The sequence below is a fragment of the Panthera uncia genome, chromosome E1, assembly GCF_023721935.1.
Source record: "Panthera uncia isolate 11264 chromosome E1, Puncia_PCG_1.0, whole genome shotgun sequence".
In the NCBI taxonomy this organism is placed as follows: Eukaryota; Metazoa; Chordata; class Mammalia; order Carnivora; family Felidae; genus Panthera; species Panthera uncia.
In genome coordinates, this window is record NC_064814.1 from 51900591 (window position 1) to 51928460 (window position 27870).

The 27870-nt window shown below is 46.6% G+C and overlaps 1 long non-coding RNA gene across 1 annotated transcript; it reads left to right on the forward strand.

The window, feature by feature from the left end:
* Positions 1 to 933: 933 nt before the first annotated feature.
* On the forward strand, positions 934 to 24471 carry LOC125927594 (uncharacterized). The gene is made up of 3 exons (XR_007459380.1): positions 934 to 988; positions 1266 to 1788; positions 24200 to 24471. It is a non-coding gene; the product is annotated as an uncharacterized LOC125927594 (long non-coding RNA).
* The last annotated feature ends 3399 nt before the right edge of the window (positions 24472 to 27870 follow it).

The following is a 27870-nucleotide window of genomic DNA, read 5'->3' on the forward strand; positions in this document are numbered from 1 at the left end:
CCCTCCTAAAATGTACTTTTAAAGGAGACTTTACATCAGTACCATAACCTACAAAGGAGAATCGCGTAGTCAAAAGTAAACTGCCCAAAACAACATGGGGTGAAAATAAAATCATGCTCTCCAGTCTAAAAATTCGATTTAGGAATAACACTAGGATAAAACTAGAACTGAGGAAAGTCGCTAATTTGCACAGACAAAATCAACATGCGTACCTAATAACTCAGTCTTGGTTGGGCGGCTAATGCCAAGCCACCCCCAGGTTTTCCCGGCTTCCACGCGGCGAGGTTCCAGAAGCCTAGACACAGGGACAGCGGCCGACCACGTGCTTACTCTTGGAAAGTGAGCTCCCCCCGCTTCCCCAAGCCACTGCCCCCAGTAGAGAGCCTGCCATTCCCAAAGTGGGGGCTGAGGGGCACTTGTTGGACATGGGGAAAATGCAGCAACAGCAATTCACTGTACCAATGCTTCCCAAAATGTGTAAATAAAGTTTGGTTACACAAGGTGTAAGATACTGATGAGCTGGTAGAGGGCAGGCAAAGAGGCAAAGATAATCATGTGCGTGGTGACAAGGACATTAGACAAGACGGGGAGGGAGGTGGGACAGTTAGGGACCAAGGGAACGTGCCCCAAGCGATAAACAACACATACCTGGGGGCGCTTTCTACCGGGGTTAAGGTCAAACCGCGACCCTTACAGAGCAGAAGCAGGATGTGGCCACCCACAAGCCGGACTTAAATTGGAGGAGCCCGGCTCCAAAATCCACTAATGAAAATAGAGAACCAGCTCCAAAACCCACCAATGAGCTGCCTGCGTGGCCCGCGGATATCAACCAGTCAGGGCGCAGCGCTTCTGACCAATCAGGATGAGGCCTTTCCAGCCTATCAGGATGAGGCTTCCCCCCCCTTCCTCCTTATTAGCATATTGGAAGAAAGAGGGAAGTTGGTAAGCAGAGCGTGCTTTAGGCGCGGAGAGGCCAAGTTTATCGTAGGTTAGTCCTGGGTCTCCTTGGAGCTTTGGGCTGTAGCCCCAGTAAGGCATCGCCTGTGCCTTTGATTTTTGGGTCTGACCTCATTGCTATCGTTGTGGGGCCCTGGAACTGGACCCTGGCAACATAGGGAGGGAGGAAGGAAGAAAAAGGTCCTGGGAGCCATTGGGGTTTTGCTTACAGTTACCACGGATCCTGGCTGTTACAACAGCTCCTGTTCTTAGATAACTTATTAGGAATTTATTTAGGATATACTGTCTTTTTTTTTTTTCTTTTTCAGTGGCTTGTACCCAAAAGATTACTGCCTGGAATATGTCAGACATTGAAACCAGATGTTAGAGGAGTAGCAGTTTGAGAGGCAGAGAGAGGGCTGTGCGCTCAGGATAAGAAAACATCCAGTGTCCGGGAGGTCATCCGCAGGGTTTTCCGCAGCATTCCACGAGACAGACTGAGCCAGGATGGGAATTCTAGGTTCAGTTTGCAAACCAGGGATGATTATCCAGAAAGTTCTCTAGAGCCCCAGAGCAAAGGTGGCCAAAAGTGCAGATGAAGCCTTGTCCACGCATGTTCGTAGCGCGGTTCCGGACAACAAAAGGCGGCAATGACCCAAGTGTCCATCACGGGAGAAATGAATAAACAAAATGCGATATATCCAAACAATGGAGTATTCTCCAGCCTTAAAGCATGAAGTGCTTCTAGATGCTATGACTGGAAGAGCCTTGAAGACATTGCTAAGAAGTCAGATACAAAAGGCCCCTTATGATATGAACTATCCGGAATAGGTCTCCAGGCGCAGAGAGCAGGTAAGGGGCTTCCAGAGGACCAGGGAGAGGGTGATGAAGACTGGAAATGGGTGCAGGTTTCTGTTTGGTTTGGTGATAAAGTTCTGGAACTAGATAGTGTTGCTGGGTCGCACAACATTGTGGGTATACTTAATGTCACTAACTTGCACACTTTGAAAGGGTTAAGGAGGGGGGGAGGGAGCGCCTGGGTGGCTCAGTCGGCTGAGCATCCCACTTCAGCTCAGGTCATGATCTTGCAGTGTGAGTTCGAGCCCCGCGTGGGGCTCTGTGCTGACAGCTCAGAGTCGAGCCTGTTTCCGATTCTGCGTCTCTCTCTCTGCCCCTCCCCCACTCATGCTCTGTCTCTCTCTTGTCAAAAATAAAAGTAAACATAAAAAAAATGTTTTTAAAGGGTTAAGATGATAAATTTTATGTGTCTCTTACCACAATTTTTTTTTGGGGGGGGTTGGTTTTGTTGAGTTTTTTTTTTTAATGTAAATTCAAGGTAGTCAACGTATAGTGTAGTATTGGTTTCAGGAATAGAATTTAGTGATTCATCACTTATGTTTGACACCCAGTGCTCATCCCAACAAGTGCCCTCCTTAATGCCCACCCCCCATTTAGCCCATCGGTCTGACCCACCACCCCTCCTCCAGCAACCCTCAGTTCTCTGTATTTAAGTCTCTTATAGTTTGTCTGCCTCTCTGTTCTTATCTTTGCTTCTCTTCTCCGTTCATCTGTTTCATTTCTTAAATTTCACATATGAGTGAAATCATATGATCTTTGTCTCTCTCTGACTTAAGTCACTTGGCGTATTACACTCTAGTTCTATCTACATTGCTGCAAATGGCAATATTTCTTTCTTTTTGATGGCTGAGTAATGTTCCATTGTATATATATACCACATCTTTTTTATCCATTTCAGTGAATGGACATTTGAGCTCTTTCCATAGTTTGACTATTGTCAATAGCCCCAATGTTTTTTAAATACTAAAAATAATAATAATGAAAATAGAAAGGAGAACTAAAGTTAGCTATGGCTGAGCTGGAAAGCCCTCTGGAACATGTATGCTATCAGCAGAGGCCACGGTGAAGGGGAATTGGGCTCACCTGCCCTCTAGATAACCAGACAAATCTATTTAGTGCTACAACTAGCCCTTGTTTAAGAAGGCAATCGACTGGGAGCACCTGGGTGGCTCAGTCGGTGGAGTGTCTGACTCTGGATTTTGGCTCAGGTCCTGATCCCAGGGTCGTAGGATCGAGTCCCTTGTTGGGTTCCAGGCTAAGCGTGGAGCCTGGTTAAGATTCTCTCACTCTTTCTCTCTCTAAAAAAAAAAAAAAATTTTAAGTTACATCGTACTGGTGGAGTGCGCTCTCTGAAAGAATCAGATTTGGGTTCAAATCTTCGCCCTGCCTTTTTTGTGGTATTTGACCTTTGGCAAGATACACTCTCTTTTGGCCTCCTTTTCCTCATCTGTAAAAATGAGATAACATACTACCCACCAAGGGGCTTAGGTGATGAGTAGGTGAGATGAGGTGTATAAAATGCCTAGCATTACCAAAAAAAAAAATTTTTTTAAGGGTCTCAACTGAGGACAAGATGAATAAAATTTTCAAATCGGTAGTAGCCTTGAGAGACTGAATATACCAAGGGACAATGGCCAGAGTGTCTATAAAAATAGATCTCTGACCCACAACCTGCAGCACCCAGCCCAGAAAACCAGTGACCACCCCCAGAAAGGCAGCCTGCTCTATGTTGGACGTGAAGGAAGTCAGACTATCTCTAGAAACCATCCGGGAAGCCAAATGATAACTCCGGTCACAATCAGCCCCAAATGCCCAAGACTTGATTAATGACTGACAGCTTCCCTTTCTGCCACCTCTTCCAATTTAAGACCAAGAAAGAAAACCAAACATGCTTCCCCAGCTAATCACTGAGGATGCCCTGCTCACCTCCAGCTTCTCTAAGCCAACAGCGTCCATCAGGGCACACCTGACCCTTCCCCTTGGTCCCTCGTAAAGCTCCCCCCCACCCCCCACCCCCCACCCCCGCCTGCCTCTGGGTCTCCGCCAAAACATGGGTGCTGGAGGCTGACTTCCTTGCAAGAGCGAGCTCTGAATAAATGGTCTTTGCTTTACTCATTTGGTTGGTCCTCACTGCCATGGTTAGCTTCACGTAGACGTGTGATGTTCTTAGATACCTGAAGGCCATCGGCGTCCTCGCCAGGGACCTCACCCCTCAGCCTCAATTTTATGAGTAAATCCTTGTTTTCAGCACATTCCCCCACGCCTCCCCCCTCTTCAAAAGTAAAGGGTGGGTTTCCAGCCCAAGTCCCACAGTGCCTTCTTGAGAATCCTCTAAAGTAAAAATAGAGAAGTTCAGAAGCATGATGGCTTTAACAATTAAGAGAACAGGAGGGGATCTGCCTTTCTCTGACTTCTTTCACTTAGCATAATACTCTCTAGCTCCATCCGCACCGTTGCATGTGGTGAGATTTCATTCTTTTTTACAGCTGAGTAATATTCCATTGTGGGCGTGCATGAATGTATACCACTTTATCCATTCATCAGTTGATGGACGCGGGCTTTTCATAGTTTGACTACTATAGATAATGCTGCTATAAACATCAGGGTGCATGCATCCCTTCGAATCAGTATTTTGTATTTTTTTTTTTTTTTTAGTTTATTTATTTTGAGAGAGAGAGACAGAGACAACGCAAGTGGGGAAGGCACAGAGAGAGAAGGAGAGAACAAGAGAGAGAATCCCAAGCAGGGTCTGCGCTCAAACTCCCGAGCCGTGAGATCATGACCTGAGCTGAAACCAAGAGTCGGGTGCTTAACTGACCGAGCCACCCAGGTGCCCCAGTATTTTTGTATTCTTTGGGTAGAATTGTACCTGGTAGTACAATTAATGCTGGGTCATAGGGTAGTTCTATTTTTGACTTTTTGAGGAATCTCCACACTGTTTTCCAGAGTGGCTGCCCCAGTTTGCGTTCCCACCAACAGTGCAAGAGGGTTCCCCTTTCTCCACATCCTCGCCAACATCTGTTGTTTCCTGAGTTGTTCATTTTAGCCATTCTGACAGGTGTGAGGTGGTATCTCATCATGGTTTTGATTTGTGTTTCCCTGATGATGAGTGGTGGTGAGCATCTTTTCATGTGTCTGTTAGCCCTCTGTATTTCCCCTTTGGAAAAAAGGTGTATTCATGTTTTTTGCCCATTTTTTAACTGGATCATTTGGGGTATTAAGTTTTAGAAGTTCTTTATATATTTTGGATACTCTTTATCAGACACTCATATGTGGAATTTAAGACACAAAACAGACAAACATAGGAGGAAAATAGGCAGACCAGAAAACACAGTCTTAACTATAGAGAACTATAGAAAACAGAGAAGGTGGAGGGGAGGTGGGTGGGGGAGGGGAATGAGCTAAATGGGTGATGGGCATTAGAGAGAGCACTTGTTGGGATGAGCACTGGGTGTTGTAAGTGATAAATCCCTAAATTCTACAGCTGAAACTAATATTACCCAGTATGTTAACCGTACTGGAATTTATATAAAATCTTGAAAAGGGGGGCAGGTAAACAAAAGAACAGGAAGGGAAAACCACGAGTTTCAACGAATTTCCAGAAGATGTAGGAGAGGTTTAAGAGTGTTGACAGGTGGACGTGGCAGCGAGGGGCAGCAGTGAGGGATTAGAAAGAAGGGGGGCTCCCTAAGTGGGGAAGGGTCATATAAAATGTGAAACCAGGAACCGGGGAGGGGGGTGGCGAGAGGTTCATGCTTGGAGGGTCTGTTGGCACCAGCAGGCCCCAAACCCCACATGCAGAGGGTCTTTGGGCAGCTCATATTTATCCCCTGGGCAAAACAAATCCTGAACATCTCTTTTTCTAAAGAAACCAAAAGTCCCTGTCAAAAATATTAAATGTAGTCGAAAGCGTCTTTAGAAACATCGGTGTTTAAAATTCCTTTAAGCACCCAAAATCTGCCTCCCTGCCCTGGCAGGGGATGCTAGAATTGCAAATCCCTCAAAAGGGGATTGGATTTTAAGCAAACCCATGTGCATTGTCGGAAATCAGCTCTGTGTGAGTTGGCCTGTTATCCCCAGTCTGGGTCTAAGCTGTTGCTACTTCAAATTCAGGCCAGTCCAGGTATCTGACACAATTTTATACATATATATATATATATATATATATGGATATAATTTGTTTAAGTTTATTTTGAGAGAGAGACAGCATGAGTGGGGGAGGGGCAGAGAGAAAGGGAGAGAGAGAATCCCCAGCAGGCTCCTCACTGTCCGCGTGGAACCCAGTGCGGGGCTCGAACCCACGAAACCGTGAGACTGTGACCTGAGCCGAAACCAAGAGCTGGACGCTGCACCGACTGAGCCACCGAGGCGCCCCGAGGCGTCTTGACACAATCGGGAGGCTGCCGGCCAGAAGTGGATTTTCATGAAGCCTCAGGAGGGTTCTAGGGAGAATTGAGGGGAATTGTGTCCAGGAGACCGTGTGACCCGGTGACAAGGACTTCCAGATCAGAGGACAGAAGTCACTGTGAGTACGGTTCAGTCACTGCTGTTTCCAGTCCGGACTCACGTCTTTAGAGAGAAACTGAAATGTTCAGGCTCTATTTTCACCGAAAACTCCCAACAACCCTGGTGTGGCAGTGGCCGTGGGATCCAGGGGAACCCACGGGGAGCACCCAGCCGAGGAAGCAGTGCTGGGAAGATGCAGAACAGAAGGAAGCAAGCGTCTGGGGGATGTGTCCCGGTGCCTGGAGGAGCCCTGTGGGTGAGCGCACCCTACAGACCCCCAGGAATAGCTTCCAATGCTACAGATGGGGGCAGAACCCAGCACACAGAGGTTATGGCTCAAACTATGTGACACGTGAAACAAAATGGAGTTGCTGACGTCAAGGAGTTTGAAAAGGGAGCCAGGAGGCCATTCAGGAGGTGGGTCTGATGGGTGTCTTCGCCAGGTGGAACCATGAACTTCTGAAACTGGGCCAAACCTAGAACATTCGAAGGACTCCACAGAACCATCTGCAGCTTGGTGCAGTGACAGACTTTGGCTTAGTGATCGTTTTAGCACCTGTTAACCAAGAAGGCCACTAGGCTGCAAAGTGACCGGAAGCATGCATTTGGGGTCCGAGGGAGTGCGGCCCAGGAGACCCAGGGAAACAGAACGCATGCTCCAGACGAGCAGGCTTACAGAGGCCAAAACCACAAGGTCGCAGAAGTTGTCTAGAAGGAATTATGACCGGTGCTGACAGAGTTAAGCGGAGTATCTAATACACGATTGGCCGTTTAGCTAACGGGTGTGGTGTTCTCTCTACTTAGGCCCAAAGCAGAAGGATTTGTTCCAGGAGGTGGACCGGGTGCAACTGACAAGTTGCAGTTGACAAAAGGCCACGGCGTTCAAAAGCTGAAGCAGGAGACGTGCACGAGCCTCCTTCCTCAGTGTCCTCCCCCACCCTGTTCTGGATGGTTCTCCCGAGATGCTTAATGCACTTCGGAATCTTCCTTCACATAACCAATCGTGTTTAGCGAAGATTAGTCTTCTCCCACCAACCAATCAAAATTATCTGTGAACACGTAAACAGGCATTCCCTTTCGTTTATAAAAACCCTTCACTTGGGTCGCTACCCAAATCTGTGCCCACCAAACATGTGCTTTTGCCTTGTTTCACTTCTGCCTCTTTTCTCCATCTGCCACTAAAGCAATCATCAATCGATACTGCATGTAAAGAACAAAGACGAAAAACCTGCCCAAGGCAATTTCCAGCAAAATTATCTGTAATCAGGGCACCTGGGTGGCTCGGTAGGCAGAGCACGCGACTCTTGATCTCAGAGTTGTGAGTTCAAACCCCATGTTGGGTGTAGAGGTTATTTTTTTTTTTTTTTAATTTTTTGGGGGCACCTGGGTGGCTCAGTCAGTTAAGTGGCCGACTTCGGCTCAAGTCATGATCTTGCAGTTTGTGAATTCAAGCCCCACATTGGTCTCTTTGCTGTCAGCGGAGCATGCTTCAGATTCTGTGTCTCCCTCTCTCTCTCTGCCACTCCCTGCCCGCCCCCCACCAGCTCGCTCTCTCAAAAATAAAAAAAAAATTAAAATATTTTTTAAAGATTAAAAATTTCTTTTTAATCTTTAAAAAAATTTAGAATCATGCAAAAAGAATTTTAATAGCCCCAAGGAGTTTTCTTGTTATTGAAGAGGTTAGTTCTGTTAAGAAGATAACTTTGAAGGGGTACCTGGCGGGCTCCGTGTGAAGCATGTAATTCTTGATGTCGGGGGTGTGAATTCGAGCCTCACGCGGAGTGTAGACATTACTTAAAAATCTGTTGTTTTTTTTAAGCTTCTATTTATTTCTTTTTGAGGGCGAGCGCAAACACGGGAGGGGCAGGGAGAGGGGTACAGAGGATCCGAAGTGGGCTCTGGGCAGGCAGCAGAGAGCCTGACGTGGGGCTCAAACTCATGAACTTGCGAGATCACAACCTGAGCTAAAGGCAGATGCTTAACCGACTGAGCCACCCAGATGCCCCCTAAAGGAACTTTGCAGAATTCAAGTCTGTGAACCCTGTAAATCTATTCCAAATACAAGAAAATGTTACATGCTTTTGCAAAATAAATATTTGCTGCTTGTTTGTTAATGATAAATAATCTTCATGCCTTCATTGCCTTCTCATCTCTATAACCCCCTCCTAAAGTGGGCAGTCAGGTGTCCTGGTGAAGAATCAGGATAAGAAGCCCATTTCTGCAGAGTGAACTTGGAGATTTCGTTGTGTTTTTTTTTTTTGTTTTTTTTTTTTGTCATCAGGGCCTCATTTGTAAAATGAAGGTAAAAATACTCCCTTCATCAAAGGGTTGCTAAGAGGAATAAATGAATTAGTACAAGGTAACACTTAGCTCTGGGTGCACCTAAATGGTCAATAAATGTTACCAGCATTCTTAGCATCAGAGAAGTCACCGCTGATAAGTAGTTTAGGGGTGATCCAGCCCCTTTATTTATTTTTTTAATGTTTATTTAATTTTGAGAGACAGAGCCAGAGCAGGAGTGTGGGCGGGGCAGAGAGAGATGGAACACAGAATCCGAAGCAGGCTTCAGGCTCCGAGCTGTCAGCACAGAGCCTGGATGTGGGGCTCGAACCTGCCCATCTCAAGATCATGACCCAAAGTGAAGTCAGAGGCTTAACTGACTGAGCCACCCAGGCGCCCCTCCAGCCCCTTTAACTACCAGCTGAGGAATCTAAATTTCAAAGAACTGTTCCCATCCAGAGCCTGGGCTTCCAATCAAGTTTGCTCTCCTACTAACTGAGACTCTTATTGAGGCAAGGTATGCAGGTAAACCAGAAAGCAAGAGTTGTTTACAAGTACTTTATTATTTTTTATTTAATCTCTACACCCAACATGGGGATTGAACTCACGAGACCCCGAGGTCAAGAGTCACGTGTTTAAAGGCTATCTTGAAAGAATTCCATGGTGATGGTTTAAAATGTTATTCTCTTAGGAAACAGGAGACAGACAAACCTCTTCATCTGGTCTGTGGGGAGCTGACTTAGAAACTAGAAGGGCAGGGGGTTTTATGTGGCCTCTGAAGGTTCTAAGCCCCCTGCAGGCCTGGGTTTCCCACAGCCTGAGAATCATCTCTTCTGACAGATAGTGCTGTTTCCTTTATGTTTGTTTATTTTTTTAATGTTTATTTTTGAGAGAGAGACAGACTCTAAGCAGGGGAGGAGCAGAGAGAAAGGGAGACAGAATGCAGAGCGGACTCCAGGCTCTGAGCTGTCAGCACAGAGCCCGATGTGGGGCTTGAACTCACAAATCACGAGATCATGACCTGAGCTGAAGTCGGACGCTTAACCGACTGAGCCACCCAGGTGCCCCTTTGTGTATATTTTTTTGAGAGAGAGGGAGACACAGAACCTGAAGCCGAATCCAGGCTCGGAGCTGTCAGCACAGAGCCCAACGCGGGGCTCAAACTCACCAACCTGGAGATCACATGTAACTGAGCCGAAGTCGTACTGCTTAACCGACTGAGCCACCCGGGTGCCCCAATAGTGCCATTTCCTGGAGACCCTGATTAAAGCACTGAAGAGCCTACCTGACATCACATGCCTCACCCAGAAGCTAAGTGAACACCTGTAATTTGTTAATAATTAATGTAACTACCTAAGTTTATAATTTACTCTTTTCAAAAATTAGAGCAAACCCCAGATTATGCTGGTATAAATACTGGTGGTTTTCTGCTGTGCTTTTTCCAGCTGGAGAAAAGGGGAAGCATTACAGCTAACCCGACAAGTTTCTTCTGTCCTTCCTTCAGTCCATCTGCCTGTCCGTCCATCCTTCCTCTCTTTCTTCCTTTTCCCTTTGCATCTTCTGTCCACATAGGAACAAGAGTGATCTTAAAATGTAAATCAGATTGGAACACTCCCGGGGGCGCCTGGGTGGCTCAGTCGGTTAAGCGGCCGACTTCGGCTCAGGTCATGATCTCGTGGTTCGTGAGTTCAAGCCCTGCATCAGGCTCTGTGCTGATGGCTCAGAGCCTGGAGCCTGTTTCAGATTCTGTGTCTCCCTCTCTCTGACCCTCCCCCGTTCATGCTCTGTCTCTCTCTGTCTCAAAAATAAATTTAAAAAAAAGTTAAAAAAAAACAAACAGATTGGAACACTCCCTCTGTTTAAAATTCTGCAGCGGCTTCCCATTCACTTAGAATAACAGTTCTTTTTCTTTTCTTTTTTTTTTTTTTTAAGTTTATTTATTTATTTTGGGAGAGCAAGTGAACAGGGGTGGGGCAGAGAGAGAAAGGGAGAGAATCCCACCCAGGCTCCACACTGCCAGCACAAAGCCCCATGCGCGGTTCGAACCCACAAAGCCGTGAGATCCTGACCTGAGCTGAAACCAAGCATCAGACGCTTAACCAACTGAGCCACCCGGTTCCACCCTTCACAATGGCCCTGCCTTTTGTGGCTCCCCTTTATCTACTCTGTCTCTCCAGTGGTATCCCTGCCCGCTGTCTACCCGCCCAGCAGGCTCAGCCCCACTGCTTGCTCACTTCCTGAACTCAACTCCCTTTCCCACCTGTGGAGATAAACGAAGAACAATCAAATAAGAAGCAAAGGCTATTTATTCAGTGCTCACACTTGCAGACGGCTACTTGCTTTACATGAAGCTCTCTTTCTCCATCATTCAAGACTTGTTCTTTTTCATCTTTCTCATCTCAGACTACACGTTACCTTCTCAGACCTCCTCAGGCCACCCTATCCAAACTACACCCTTTATTTTACTCTCCTCCTTGTCCCCATACTGTTACCATATTCTCTGTAAGACATGCCAACATTTGTAGTTCTGTCCGTTGTTTATTTTCTTGATATTTTACCCTGATTAGAATTGAAAATGTGCCAGATGATGGGACACCTGGGTGGCTCAGTCAGTTAAGCAGCCCACTTTGGCTCAGGTCATGATCTCACAGTTCATGGGTTCGAGCCCCGCCATTGGGCTCTGTGCTGACAGCTCAGAGCCTGGAGCCTCCTTCAGATTCTATGTCTCCCTCTCACTCTCTGCCCCTCCTCCACTTGTGCTCTGTCTCTCTCTCAAAAATGAACAAGTATTAAAACAAATTAAAAAACAACAACAATAAAGTATGCCAGATCAGAAAATATGCCACCCCAACATATACCAATTTGGTATATGGATCAGGTTGAGCTGAAGGCAGTCTGAATCAACAGCTGTAGGAAGGGTTCCTACCTTCTTAAACGTAGTCCCTGTGGGGCCTGAGAAACTTACAAAAGACAGACTAACAGAAAATGTTATTAAACATTTGTTATTAAACACATAATGTTTATTAATATTTCCCTGCAGGAATTGACAGGAAACAAATTCAATGAAGTGGTTATGCTCAGGGACTCATACCCTTTTTTTTCCCCAACATTTTTTTATTTATATTTATTATACTGGGTGATTGGTTTTTGTTTTTTTTTTTTTTAATGTTTATTTCTGAGAGAGAAGGGGTGCAGGTAGGGACAGAGAGAATGGGAGAAAGAGAATCCCAAGCCGGCTCCGTGGTGACAGTGCAGAGCCTGACTTGAGGCTCAAACTCACGAACGGTGAGATCATGCCCTGAGCCAAAATCAAGAGTTGGCTGCTTAACTGACTTAGCCACGTAGGGCGCCCCGGGTTGTTGGTTCTTGACGTGTCAACAGGAAATAAGATGCTTGATCATGTCCTGGTAAGATAGCTATGAGCCGAGCTGATAGTCCGAGTTGAAGGAGTTATGTTGACGACGTTACCGAAAGCCAAGTTGGGCTGTTCACCACTCAAAAGCCAATACTGGAGAGACGAGCCAAGTGTTAGTGGGAAAGGAAAAGTTGCAGCAACCTGGAGAGATGGCAAACTGATATCCAAACGCTCTCTCTGAGGTTCTGAGTTAGGAGGTTTTTTCTTTTTAGTGTTTATTTTTGAGAGAGAGAGACAGAGAGGATTCGAAACGGGCTCCGCACTGACAGCAACAAGCCCGACACAGGGCTCGAACTCATGAACAGCGAGATCATGACCTGGGTCAACGTCGGACACTTAACTGAGCCACCCAGGCACCCTAGGAGCAAGGTTTCTAAAGGGGAAATTCATGGTGGGAGGTCACATGCATATCAATGAAAGGGTCAGCGAAACTTAAAATTATTCAGGAGGAAAGTTGAACTTATGTATTGAGCAAACACATGTGTAACTTATACCCCGTGTTCACTTTGGGATGGAGACTGAACACCTGAACGAGGCAAAATCCAGTCCCTGATGTCAGGAGGCTCCCTTAGGAAAAGGAGGAAGGGGCCAAGTGCATGCTCCAAGAGCTGGTGTGATTTGGCTGGGGTCTTGAGCTCCTTATTTCTGTTAAGGAATGCAGAGCCCTGCTTTTTCACAGGCTGGAACCATATCATTTGACCTTGAGTCCAGGCTTCTGCAGAGACAGCAGATTTGCTAGTGGGGTCTGAAAAGACCACAATAGCTGATGAGGGAGAAACAGTTCTCTGACAAATAAGCTTTAATTTTTGTTAGCATTTATTTATTTTTGAGACAGAGACAGAGTGTGAGTGGGGGAGGGGCAGAGAGCGAGGGAGACACAGAATCCGAAGCAGGCTCCAGGCCCTGAGCTGTTAGCACAGAGCCCAACACAGGGTTCAAACTCATGATTTGTGAGATCATGACCTGAGCCGAAGTCAGACACTTAACTGAGCCACCCAGGCACCCCTAACAAATAAGCTTTAAGTGTTTTGCTAGTTTCAACTTCATTAACCCTAGGGGGCCTGGTTTCAATTCCCCCTGAGTTATGATCATTCCTCAGTCTTAAGGAATGGGGATGATGACCAACTGCTCTGGCTCTTTCCTTATCTCCTCGTGTAAATTTTGGGTAAAGAGCCCTTCTTGCAAATCTTAGCTGTAAGCAAAATTCCTTTGATGATTAACATTCCTGTGTGCAGGGCTAAGCAGAAGTTTCTAACCTATAGGTCACAGTAGCAAGGGAAATGAAGCAATACCGAGTTAAACACACTGAGTTTCTTCCCTACTACATTATCAGCTAGCTAGCATTCGGGAGGAATAAGGCTTCGGGGATCTTTCACCAGGCTAAGAAGATGCATAGAGAGGGAGTTGGGGTGGTAACTTCTTCTTCTTCTTTTTTTTTTTTTTAATGTTTATTTAATTTTGAGAGAGAGAGAGGGGCAGAGAGAGAGGGAGACACAGAATCTGAAGCAGGGTCCAGGCTCTGAGCTGTCAGCACAGAGCCTGAAGCAGGGCTCGAACCCTTGAACCATATGATCATGACCTGAGCCTAAGTTGGACGCTCAACCAACTGAGCTACCCAGGTGCCCCTAGGATGGTACCTCTTACCATACTAGGAAACGGAGGAAAGGATGCCACTGACATCAGAATGACCGTCTCGAGGTACAAAAGGGCACCTGAGGTAAAGAGGTCCCCCTCTACAGCTCACATGCTCAGACTGCTAACATCCGGGTTTCAGACTTATCACTACTGTTGCTCAAAAGCTTACTGACTGAGATAATAACTGGTCCAGGATTCCTCTTTATTCTTTTACTTGGGAAGCAAGGAATTGGCATGATTGGAGACGGAATATCTTCTGGGCAGTAAAGGGCTAGAAAATCTGATCCTGGACCTCCTCCGCGAGACTTCCCACTGGACCGTCCTTACCTGCTTTGATGTGTCCTCTTGCTAGGATACTGTTAGGCGTTCCATGGTGCCTCCCAAAATTCACGTGTTGAAATCTCAACTCCCAGTGCCTTGGAATGTGACCTAATTGGGAATAGGACTTTTATATAGGTACAGAAGTGAATATGAGACCGTCAGGTTGAGTCCTAATCCAAAACAACTTGTGTCCTCATAAGGGGAAATTTGGAAGCAGATATGCGCACGGGAAGAAGACCAGGGGTGCCTGGAGACAGAGACTGGGGTGATGCTTGTAAAATCCAGAGAACACCAAAGATTGCCAACCAACCACCAGAAGCTGTGACAGAAGCAAGGAATAGATTCATCCTCATAGTGCTTGGAAGGAACCGGCCCCCCTGACACCTTGATCTTAAACTTCGAGCCTCCAGAACCGTGAGGCAACGAGACAGTCCCATTTCTGTTCTTCAAGGCTCCCGCTATGTGGCACTTTCCGACAGCAGCCCTAGCCCACCTAATACAGATACCGAAGCGTGGCCATGGGGTCTCTGAGCCACCAGAGCACAGCCTGGCACCTGGCGAATATCCGCAGAGGTTCTATGAATGAACAAATGAATCGCTGAATTAAGAATGGAGGCCCGGGGCGCCTGGGTGGCTCAGTCGGTTGAGCGTCCGACTTCAGCTCAGGTTGCGATCTCACGGTTCGTGAGTTCGAGCCCCGCGTCAGGCTCTGGGCTGATGGCTCAGAGCCTGGAGCCTGCTTCCGATTCTGTGTCTGTCTCTCTCTCTGCCCCTCCCCCGTTCATGCTCTGTCTCTCTCTGTCTCAAAAATAAATAAATGTTAAAAAAAAAAAAAAAAAGAATGGAGGCCCTTTTGTGACACACGCCACAGAATGCCTGTAAGTAATTTGTGGAGGATATATGATGTCGCCCCCTTTCCTTTGAGAGACGATCTCTTTCCTACCCACTGTGCTCCCAACAGGATGGCAGTTGTGGTACCCACTGCCCTCCCACAGGGACAACTGTGTGACCCAGGAGGGTCAGTCAGGGAACCACTGGCTCTAGGGATTCATTGAGAGCTGGGCCTGTGTCTCAATCTGAGCCAGACCGGTACCCGCTAAGATTTATTTCTCTGCTGGAGCTCAGCAAGAGGGTCTGGTTCTTGTCTTGAGGATCTTAATGTGGGAAAGACGGGCAGTCGGTAGCCACCCAATCCGTAGCCATATCCACCCAATCCATAGCCACAGCCATATCCACCCTAAGACTAGGCAACTGGCCAGTGCACACTGGGAAGCATTGTCCAGGGAGAGAGGGCAGGGGAGAGACGGAGGGAAAATGGATAGAACACTGGGGGCCTCTGGTCTTCGTGGGGCCCAGCCCAGGTCAGCCACTGCTTCCTGCTGGTAAAAGTCAACAAATCCCCTTTTCCGCTTAGACTAATTTACGTTCCTGTCACTTGCAGGCAAAAGTGAATCCTGGGAAATTCAATATCAGGGCTTTTAACAGCAACTGTTCAATAGGCTGTACCTATCTATGACTGTATCTCTCAGTACATCCCCTCAGAGAAACCCAGTTTACCTAGGCTGCTAACTTCTTTTCTTTCCGTCCAAGTATTTTCATTCCACCTGTGGTTCAAATGACACAGAAGCAACCCCTGGTCCGGTGCCTCATACTTTTTTCCTACCTTTACTGTCATTTAGCTAACTGTCATTCATGGAGATTCATGCAGATTTGTGGCTGGTGCTAAATGGTTCCAGAAAATGGAAGAAAACCCATTGCCACCCTTCTGTGCCATTCTTCCCATGGAATACCAGCACCTCTTCCAAATATACATGGAAGAATATTGATTTGAAGATGTCCACATGTCTCAAAGTGGCCCTGTTCAAGGAGGACCCACCCACCCCCACCCAGGGCCATCTCAAGAGATAGGGTATGTTGGGGGCACCTGGGTGGCTCAGTTGTTAAGCGTCCGACTTCGGCCCAGGTCATGATCTTGCAGTTCATGGGTTCAAGCCCCGCATTGGGCTCTGTGCTGACAGCTCAGAGTCTGGAACCTGCTTCAGATTCTGTGTCCCTCTCTCTCTGCCCCTCCTCCCCTCAAGTTTTGTCTCCTCCCCCCCCCCCCCTCCTTCCCCCCCTCCCCCCCCCCCCCCCCAAAAATAAATAAACATTATGGGGCACTTGGGTGGCTCAGTCGGTTAAGCATCTGACTTTGGCTCATGTCATGATCTCCTGGTCCATGAGTTTGAGCCCCGCGTTGGGCTCTGTGCTGACAGTTCAGAGCCTGGAGCCTGCTTCGGATTCTGTGTCTCCCTCTCTCTCTGCCCCTCCCCTGCTCATGCACTCTCTCTCTCTCTCTCAAAAATAAACATTAATTTAAAAAAAATAAATAAATAAAAAAAGAGAGGGTATGTTGGTATTCTATGCCCCTATCTCCTGGTCAACCAGGGAAGTTCTTCTCAGAATTACTTTATATATTGGAATATAGTTACTTAATATGAAATGTATTATATTAAAAGAGACTGCTGCAAAAAAAAAAATTGCTTAAGACCGTTTAGGACAGTAGATCCCAAGTAAATATTTATTGCATTAATAAACCAATGGTAGGCACTCAAGAACTGAGGTTGGCATCCCCAGCCCAACATCTGCCCATGCGCCAGCAGACCACTGTGGCAATAGGTGTGACACATGTAGGGATAGAGCAGAGGCTCTGCGCGGTGGTGGCCCAGAGCATGGCGTGCCCAGCGAATCCCAGCTCTGCTAGGGACTAGTTATATGACCTGGGACAACTTAACGCGGGTATCTTGGCTTCCTCAGCTCTCAAATGTGGGATAGAAGTCGCGCTTCCTCGTGAGATCATTGTAAAAACACTGAACTCCTCTAAACATAGCAAGTGTTGGCGACAGTACCAGGCACACACAGAACCTGGGGGAAATCCAGAACGTCCAGGGAGGTGGTGGCCAGCCTCTCCTCCTCCACCAAAAGCCACCCCCCCCCCCCCACACACACACAGAATGTGCTGGAAGGAGGACAGTAAGACCAGGGCGCTGGGAAAACCAGAGGGAATGTCCATCACATACACATCTGCGATTGTATAGTGTGGGACAGGGTGACTTATTCTTCTGCACACATTTTCCATTAAAAAAGGGGTGAGGGGGGAAAGAAAAGAAAGAAAGAAAAGCTCCGGCCCCATCCAGAGCATCTGTCCCCTGGGTTTTGTGCAGAGAATGGCTAGCAATGACTAATCTAATATCAGAGGTAGCTTGACAGCCAAGGACTTAATTTATGAAGTGTTTAGTACATTCCTGACAAAAATCGGCTCCAAAATATGGACCCACGTTCATTCATACCTTATGGTTCCCAGCTGCAGGCCTGCAGCCCTAAACGCTGCTCCTTGAGAGGCTGGTGGAGGCTGTGAGTGGATTTCTCCACTCAGGAACAGCTCTTTCTTCAGACGGGCCAGAGAGCAAGGCTCCTGCCATCGCCCAGGGCTCGGAAGAATGGGGGACACAGCAGCCCCCTGGCTGGGGCAGGAGGAAGCCTGAGGATTGGGTCTTGCCTCTGGGAAGGGGCTCTGAGGCTCACATTCTCTGGAATTCAGCAGCTGACAGTGGAGGGCAAGGGGTCCAGAGGTGATTTATTTCTTCCCCAGTTCGTAGATACAAATGCAAAGACTAGGAATTCACGGGGCGAATTTGTATAACAAAAGGTGTCAACTCTTTCACCGGAAGGGGGGGGAGGAAAAAAAGGTCTGGAAGGCAATTTGGGATGGAGCCTTCTACCGGCTGGGGAAGAGGCGGATTTAGTGGGGAAACGCTAGCTTGAGTTTTACCCAAGTGAAAATAACCGTGGAGTGTCTGGGGAACGAATGAGTAGATGAATGGATCGTACAAGTTGCTCTTTGCAGGGAGAATGGAGTGCGAAAAGCGTACTCGCCTGGGTTCGGATGAGAATGTATGGATTCTAGGCTTGTGGGTGATGTGTCCCTGTTTCGTGACTTGGGTCAAATTATTTGCTTCCCTAAAGCTCTATTCCCTTCACTACAGAATAGAGCAGTGTATCCTTATGACATCAAAGGGTGGCTGCTGCTTAGCTCAAACAAGGTAATGTGTGTGGAAGCACACGGTCAAGGAGAAAGCCAAGTCCAACCACGAAGGGGGGCGGGGGGGATGGGATGCAGGAAAACGGCGCCATCCTCTGGCTGTGGGAAGTTCTGTGCCAGCTGATTGCAGAGACAGAAGGGCTCAGGGCACAGAAAACTGCAAACGCTGATCACTCCGGCCAGGGGAACTCAGGACATTCCCAAAGGCGGTGCCAGGTTCAAATAACAGTGGGCCCTAGACCGAGTTTAAGGAGATGTAAATGAATAGTTTTAATAATGAATGCAGTCTGGCACAGAGCAAGTGGGCATCTGAAGTATAAAAACTGCAGATAGATGGTGGAAAGTTTGTCAGGTTGTTATTAAATTCCCCCTTTGTTTTCTATCTAGGTGTTTTGAGGGTTTTGTTTTGTTTTGTTTTCCTGACTCCTGATGAAGTACTCTTGTGTCCTATTCCCCCCCCCCCCCCCCCCCCGCAGAGATCTTGGTGGTATTTGAGAATTTATGCAAGGATACAAAAAGCATTTAAAACAAGAAAGAAATGGGGCGCTTGGGTGGCTCAGTCGGTTAAGCATCTGACTTTGTCTCAGGTCAAGATCTCACGGTTTGTGGGTTCGAGCCCCGCATCGGGCTCTGTGCTGACAGCTTGGAGCCTGGAGCCTGCTTCAGATTCTGTGTCTCCCTCTCTCTGTGCCCCTCTCTCGCTTGTGCTGTCTCTCAAAGATAAATAAAAATGTTTAAAGAAATTTTTTTAAAAGAACAGAAAAGAAAAAAGAAAGAAAATGTCTTAGTTTGGATTCCACCTACATAGAGCCTGAGACAAGGATTTGGGTGTAAGTTATATGAGAGGTGAGTCCAAGAGGCTCCATGAGGATGTGGGGGGAGTGTGACTGGCAAGGAAGAAAAGCCAAATACTTGATTGAGTGTGTGCTCATGGTGAGTAAGCAGGTCTCTATCCTCTTGGGGACCTTGGGGACCTTTTATAAGCTGTGCAAAAGGTCCCTCAGAATTGTCCCTTCAAGAGGCAAGAAGGCTGGGCTGCCTAGCCCCTAGAGCAGTTTGTCCCTGCTTCAGTGACTGTCCTAAGAGTTCACTCCCTGGTGCTTCTGCTCAGCTCCGGCGCAGGCTAAGAACACTCCAGATAAAACCCAAAGGCAGACAGAGGTGTGGTTACTTGCAGAGCGGGTTCAGGTCTCTGGGCGGGGCGGCAGCAGTCTATCACACAAAGAAAAGAACCTGGGGGGAATAGTCTTAAAGTATCAGTGGCCTGAAGAACCTTATACCAACAGCTGAGCCCATCTGCGATTTCAATGATTCTTCTCTAGAACGTGGAATTTTGAACTAGGAGCTGTGGTTTGAAATACCCAGTAGGTGAGGCTTTCTCCACTTTCAGCCAAGGATATCCTGTATCAGAATCACCTGGAAAGTACCTATGAAGAAGCAATATTCCTGGGCCCGCCCCAGTCTTAACCCAAACAGGATCCTGGCTTGGCAGGGAAGAGGCCATAGAGATACCCCCCCAGTGGGGAAGGACTCACACCGTGTGAAGCAAACACCTGTGATTGGAGGCACTTCAGAGCCCGGAACTCTTTGGGGTTAAAGTCCACCCTCCTGTTGAACGGGTGCTAAATAAATGCTTGGAGAACAAATGCATGAGTCCCTCTGCATTTTCTGTCTCATTCTCTCTTCCTCCTCCTCTCCCCACACTCTCTACCTCACCGCCCCCATTTCTATAGCATCCTGTTTTGGGACTCTCCCTTTCTCTCTCTCATTCTTTGTATGGCTCTACTATAGAATTTGATGATCAATTGGTGTGTTAGTCTCATTCAACGTAATTTTATCTTTCCTTAATTTACAAAGTATACAAGACATTTACAAAGACATTCACAAAGTACATAAGACATTTTATTTGTCTGGAACCAGTCTACTTTGGGGTCTTAGTTCCAGGAATGTTTTCTTTTTAATACATGAAATTCTCAATATATTTTCCCCCAGTCACTGGACATTAGTGGGAAAAAAACGTTTCTGATTCTGCTACTATGTGAACACACACACACACACCACACACACACACACACACACACACACACACACACATCAAAATGTGTCAAGGGTAGTACCGATCTGGGTTTCAGGTTAAGAAACATGAACTCTTGGTCTACCAACCTGTTTTCGTTTTCGTCGTTCACTCCAATTTCACGTTTAACTGAAGATGATTAAGTCAAGAGATCAGATCGAAGGGATTTTTGTCCCAACCCAGAAGAAACTGATGTTGGTTTTAAATTATGGGGGAAGGCAGTGCGGTGGGGGCATACATGAGGATGAAGCTTTATTCCACATTACAAGCTTAATCTCCTCTGATAGGGACCCCGCACCACGAGGGGAGAATTATCCTTTACTCACGAGGTACCGCTGGCCTGGAGTTTGATTTAAGAATGGAACATCATTTTAGAACCGTCTGTTTACAGCCCTTTTTACATAAAAGCCCATAAATTAAGAAGGAGGAAAAGAGGGATCCGGGTGGGGGCGCAAAGGGTGAGTCGCTATGTCTAAAAGGATCAAGGCCTGAGTCTTGGATGATTTACAGCTCGTAAAACAAGAAAAGAACAGAGCAGGGAGGGCTTCAGAAGCCTTGCGGCCCGAGGCCTGGGATGTGAGGCAGCTCAGAGTGAAACCAAGGGACTCTTCAGACTACACACGATTCTTCCAAGTCCATCCTCCTGTTCCAGGGCGAGATCAGCGGGTGCGCCTATTTTAGAGATGGGGAAAACTGAGGTTTGAGAAACTACCTGCCGGAGGTCTCCTTGGCATACGTTTACGGGCTAAATCTACAACTTAAAACCACCATTGCTTTAGCAGCTAGGTTATAAGAAGCGGTAAAAGGAACTCCTAGAAGCCGGGAGAGGAAGATGCGGGGCCCTGGGAGGTGATGTGGCCACTTTGAAAGGGGAGGTGAATTTCCCTGGAACAGCTGGAACACCCCGCCCGCCTTCCCCCCCTCCCCCACCCAGGCTTCCTCCCCTCCATGCAGAGGTGGTGGTGGGAAGATGAGGAAGAGGGGTTTTCCTGGACATGCAGGCTTTATCTATTTATTTTTATTATTTTTTTTTTAATGTTTATTTGAGAGAAGAGAGCCCAAGCAGGGAAGGGGCTGGGAGAGAGGAGGACAGAGGATCCGAAGCAGGCTACGTGCTGACAGCAGCCAGCCGGATGCGGGGCTGGAACTCACAACTGTGAGATCATGACCTGAGCCCAAGTCAGACGCTCAACCGACTGAGCCACCCGGGTTGCCCCTGGACAAGCAGGCTTTAAACGTCTATGACACGAGGCCAGAGAACAGGGGACAGATTCATGGCCTGAAGCTTGTGTCTTCTCAATGATCGGGGGAAAAGGAAGGGGCATTTTAGTGTCGGTGCAATTGCCCTCGTTTTAATGCCAGCCCCTATCTGCTCATTTCAGCCCTCAAAGCCCCCCCCCCCCCCCCCCCCGAGAACACACACCCGTGCAAGCTCACACTCAGCCATTCACACATCCCGGACACTTTTTTTTTTAAGTTTATTTATTTGGAGAGAGAGACAGCGTGAGTAGGGGAGGGGCAGAGAGAGAATCCCAAGCAGGCTCCGCACATTCAGCACAGAGCCCAATGTGGGGCTCGAACTCACAGAACTGTGAAATCATGACCTGAGCCCGAACCGAGGGTCAGACGCTCAACCGACTAAGCCACCCAGGCGCCCCAACACTTCCAGGACATTTAAAAGAGGGAAGCGGGGAGATGTAAAATGGCAGTACACAACTGAGTGTGAGGCCACACTGCCCTCCACGACACTTTGTACAAAGTAGGAAAAGTCACCCTGGGCAGGATCCTGGCTTTGTGGGCAGTACTTTCCAGAGGCCTCTTCCTCTAGGTGAACACAGTCCATGGCAGAGAGCCATCAGGTGTCAAGAATAGTGTGGGATGGGGGGCGCCTGGGTGGCTCAGTCAGTTGAGCATCCAACTCTCGATTTTGGCCCAGGACACCGTCCCAGGGTTGGAGGTTTGAGTCCTGTGTCGGGCTCCATGCTGGGTATGGGCCTGCTTGGGATTCTCTCTCTCTCTCTCTCTCTCTCTCTCTCTCTCTCAAATAAAAATAAAAAAAATAAAAAAAGAAGAATAGTGTGGGATGAATTTTAACTCACTCCTCTGCCGGCACCTTATGCGATGTGACCTTACACCTTCATCTAAAGACTTGAGCATAATCCAGTTAACGTGGCCTTGTTCTGCTCAACTTCTTTCTGTCTGTCTCCGTTTCCCAAAGGGCCTGGCTGTAACTCGGTCTGAGTATATCCTTGCCTAAAGGCAAGACCGCCCTTGAGCTGTCATTCTTAGCATGCCCTAGACCCTCGCTGCATGCAGCCGTTGTGGGGGGGGGGGGGGTACCACTAAGAGGGAGAGGGGGTTTTCTAACGTTGGAAAGGCATCCTATTTCTGTCTTGCTTCGCCGTGAAATCCTCCAGTGTTTCTCAGGGCTGGAAGTTAAGGTCCACACATGTACATGTGTGTCCACACTAATGGAAAAGCGAGTCATTTCCCTTCTTCGTTCAGCAAATCTGTACTGAATCCCTGATACGTAAGCCGTGGGTGGTGATAGGCACTGTGGAAGGAATCAAAGAGCACTTTATCTGTGACCCTAGAGCTGACCTCAGGCTTCGTGTGATCCTGGTATGCAGCGGGGAGAGTTCCCATATCCTAAACCCCAGGGCACCGCCTTTCCTGGCATGAACCCCAAGCTTGAAATCCAAGGAGTCCCCAGAGCCCCAAGATCCAGGATGGTGGTTCCCTAGGGCAGCTCTGGACTTGATGAAGACTTCTTTGCCAGCCCCCATTTCCCATCCCGTTAATAACATCCCTGGCGTGAGGTCAAGGACCTGGGGGCAGGGTGGAGGAACCCCACAGCTGTGGGAGGATGTGGGAAGGTTTTCTATGAAGCATCAAAACCTTTCCCAAGCCAGAAATAACGCTGTTTTAGGGGCCTTTGCTCTGATGTGGTGACGTGGCTCCGCCTTAGGACAGGGAGAAGCTGTTATTTTCCCCCAAAATTAAATATAGAGGCATCTCAGGAGCTTCATCCTTTCCCCCCACCTTGAGGAAAGCTGGGTTTTGTTCAGATCGAATACACGATGGGTAGGGACACCCACGGAGATGCCAGGAATGCTCCTGCTCCCGGTTCAGAAGCCACTTGGCAGGTGCTCCAGCTTCTGAATCACCTTGGGTTTCCTTGGTCCCTGCTCAGCAACCTGAGCCACTCACCGCCTCCTACCAAGAATCTTGCAAACATTCCAACCCCAATGCTTCAGGCGTCTGAGATTACCTAGTATTTGTGAAACCGACATAGGGTCTTTTGTGCCCACAAAGAGAAACAGACAGTGCCCTTGGCTCTACAATTCCTAGGCATTTATCCTAAAGAGAGAATCTAACACGTGTGCAAAGCTGTAGGTATAAGAATGTCCACCGCGGTGTTATTTATGGCAGCAAAGAATTGGAAAACCTCAGGACCCAGCAGTAAAAGGCTGGTTAACTCAGCATTTCCCAAAATGCGTTGTGTGATATGAATGGGTATGACTGGGCACGGGGGAGAAGAAGAAGGTTTTGACATTCCCTGGTCACAAATTTTATTTATTTATTTATTTATTATTTATTTATTTTTTATTTTTGGGACCGAGAGAGACAGAGCATGAACGGGGGAGGGGCAGAGAGAGAGGGAGACACAGAATCGGAAACAGGCTCCAGGCTCCGAGCCATCAGCCCAGAGCCTGACGCGGGGCTCGAACTCACGGACCGCGAGATCGTGACCTGGCTGAAGTCGGACGCTTAACCGACTGCGCCACCCAGGCGCCCCAATCCCTGGTCACAAATTTTAAAGAAATATCACCTTAAATAAAGAAAAAAAGTCACAAAGATTTCTCTAATGTGGATTTTCACTGGCCTTTTAGGCAGTATATATTAAGGACTCGATAAAATCTGGTAAATGGTTGAGCAGAAAATATTTATAGTCAGGGGGAGAAAGCTGTTTGCTTCATTTTTTTTTTTTTTTTTTTAAGTCATGGAACATTGTGCCTCTCAGTATGGTTTTCATTTATAGAACCTAAAAAGTAGAGGGTATATGTTTATTTCTGTTTTTATTTATTTCCAGCATTTTTTCCAGGAAAAGATTTGACGTGGGTGAGCAGGATTACACCGTAGAAAGTTCCTAGAGGTCCAGGGACCCTGCCTCAGGCACTCTTCAGATTCAGGACTCTAGGCCTGAAGAAGAGGTAAGCAGCAGGATATATTGTCTGTATCCCTGTCCAAAAGCCCCTTCTGTTTCCTATAAAAATGATCAGTTCAGAATGGAAATAAATGTATTTGTTTGGAATCCCAGATCTCAGAATCTCCAACCAGCGCCTACTGACGCTGCAACTTTTCACAGGCAGTACGTGCATCCTAACAAGACGAGGGATATTTATGTTATTTATGACTATAAGCCTTCTTTCCTAGGCTCTTCTCCAGAATCGTGTTCTTCTGGTGAGCCGAGCTGGACCACATGTGAGTTAGAAAGACCTCTTTGTGTTCCTAGCCCAAGACTTAAGTCTAAAAGTAAACATAATATATGGCAGAATCAAGAGTTTATAAACATCTTAACAGGCTGGAGCAAAAGACCCCAAGCAAAAAATGTTGTTGGCCACAGTAATGCCGGTTAACATTTATTGAGTGCTTTGGGTATACCAGCATCGTTCCAAGTGGCTTTGTGTGGATTGATTCATGATTCTTACACCAATGCCACCAGGTGAGCACCATAGTTATTCCCTATTTGACACCTCGGGAACACTAAAACAGAGAGGTGAACACACAACTGCACACAGCTGATGATGGAACTACGGGGCGCCTGTTGGCTCAGTGGGTTAAGCTTCCGACTTCAACTCAGGTCATAATCTCACCCTTCCTGAGTTCGAGCCCCACATCGGGCTCGCTGCTGACAGTGCAGAGCCCGCTTCAGGTCCTCTGTCCCCCTGTTTCTCTGCCCCTCCCCTGCTCACACACACACACATACACACACACACTCTCTCTCTCAAAAATAAACATTTAACAAAAATTAATGATAGAACTAAGATTTGCACCCGGCTCTCTGTCTGCAGAATCCACGCACTTACCGGGCGCATGATGCCATCTCTTAACTGGCTCTCGATTAATAATCTTAAAAAGCGTTTACTAGAAATGTTGTGAATCTATGGTACAAACTGATGAATCTTTATAAAGTGAACACACCTGAGTAGCTATCACCCAGTTCACAAAAGAGAACATTAGCTAGATAGAGTCTAGAAACCTGCCTGAGTATTGCTTTCTGATAATCCCTATTTTGACCATTATTGCCACAAATTACTTTCGCCTGTTTTTGAACTTTATGTATGTGGGATCATAAAGTATATGCTCTTTTTGGTCTGGCTTTCTTCTGCTCATGATCATATCTGTGAGGTTCATCCGTGTTTCTCTTCATTTCTGTCTCAAGGAGACAAAATGTTCTTGTACAGCCCATGAGTCAAGAAGGATTTTTATATTTTTAAGGGCTGTAAAAGATTTCTTTATTTTATTTTATTTTATTTTATTTTATTTTATTTTACTTTACTTTATTTTATTTTATTTTATTTTATTATTTTTAATGTTTATCTATTTTTGACAGAGAGAGAAAGACAGAACACAAGCAGGGGAGGGGCAGAGAGAGAGGGAGACACAGAATCCGAAGCAGGCTCCAGGCTCCAAGCTGTCAGCACAGAGCCCGATGCGGGGCTCAAGCCCACAAACCGCGAGATCATGACCTGAACTAAAGTCAGACGCTTAACTGACTGAGCTACCCAGGCTCCCCTGGAAAAGATTTCTAAAGAATAATATTTGGTGATATGCAAATTATATGAAATTCATATTTCAGTGTTCATAAGTAAAGTTCTAGAAACATAGCCAGGCTCATTCATTTATGGATTGTCTGGACTTCCTTTTACACTGTAACAGCAGAGAGAAGTACTTATGACAGAAACAATAAAGCCTAATATGTTTACTATCTGACCCTGTACAAAAAAAGTTTATCGAACTTTGCTGCAGAATGTTTGTGTCCCCCGAATTCCTATGTTGAAATCCTAATGCCCAATGTGATGCTATTAGGAGGGGGGTGCCTTTGGGAAGTGATGAGGTCATGAGGATTGAGCCTTGTGATGGGATTAGTGCCTTTATAAAAGAGGACCCCTTAGAGCTCCCTCATCCTTCCCACCCTGTGAGGTTAGAATGAAAATATAGACAACTAGGAAGTGAGCCCTCACCAAAGACCAAATCTTCTAGCCCCATGTTCCTGGACTCCCCAGCCTCCAGAACCATAATAAATGAAGTTCTGTTTATAAGCCACCTGTCTGTGGCATTTTGTTATAGCAGCCTGAGTGTACCAAGACACCTGCTATATAGTGTTGCAAGGTATGAATGAACGATCATTTATTATCTCTTCAAGCATTGAGAGGCATCTGGAGTGTTTCCAGTTGGGGGCTATAATAATCGGTGATGTCATGTACTACACTCTTGTACATGTCCTTTGATATATACATGTACACATTTCTATCGCTTTACCTAAATGTGGACATGCTAGGTAAGTGAATAGTTATATGTTCAATTTTATTAGGTACCATCAGTTTTCCAGAGTGAGTGCCCCAATCTACACTGTCATCAGTAACGTATGTGACAACTTTATTATAAATCAGGTGGTTTATAATCAATCATGTGAATCTGTCTCTGAACACTCCATTCCATTTCATTGATCAATGTGCCTATCCTTACATTAGCAAACCACAGTCTTAATCACTATAACCTTTATAGTGTTGTAAAGTTTAAGGATCTCTATTCTTTTCCGACCTTGGCTGTTCTCAGGCCTTTGCATTTCCACAAAAACTTTAGAATCAGCTTGTCAATTTCCACACAAATAAGACCTGCTGGGATTTTGGTGGGGGTTGCATTAACTATATAGATCAGTTTGGGGGCGCCTGAGTGGCTCAGTCAGTTAAGTGTCCAACTTCAGCCCAGATCCTGATCTCACAGTTCATGAGTTTGAGCTCAGCATCAGGCTCTCTGCTGTCAGTGTGGGGCCTACTTCGGATCCTCTGTCCCCCGCTCTCTCTGCACCTCCCCCCCCCTTCTGAACCTACTCTTCCTCTGCACCTCCCCACTCATGCTGTCTGTCTCTCTCTCTCTCCTCTCTCAAAAATAAATTAAATAAAAAAATAATAAATAAATAAATAAATGTATAGATAGATCAGTTGGTTTCAAGAAAACAAGATATGGTAACTGCATTGAATCTTCCAATCCATGAACATGGTATTTCCTTCCACTTACTGTCAGTAATTGTGTGTAGACTTCAATGTAGAAATCTTGAATATTTTTCTTTGGGCATTCCTTAGGTATCTGATGTTTTGACAGTCCTTTGAGCCACATTTCTTCTTGAATTCTCCAAATTCCAGACCTCTCTGATCATCCCTATCTAGACCTTTTGCACCATAATTTAGTTTTGCCTGTTTTTGAACTTTTAATAAGTAACAGTATGGATGACCCTCACAGATAACAGTGGTGAGTAGAAGAAAGCCAGATCAAAAAGAACATATACTTTGTGTTTCCATTTATATAAAGTTCAAAGCAGCTCTCCTCACTGGCCCTTGACAACCTCTAGAACATCCTTCTCTACAACTTAGCAGTCCACCTCTTCTGAAATGTCCTCCTTGCTTTTCCCACCTTCTAGGATTCTTATTACATTTGGAATCCAGAAAAAAAAAAAATTCCATCTTCTAGTTGAAATTG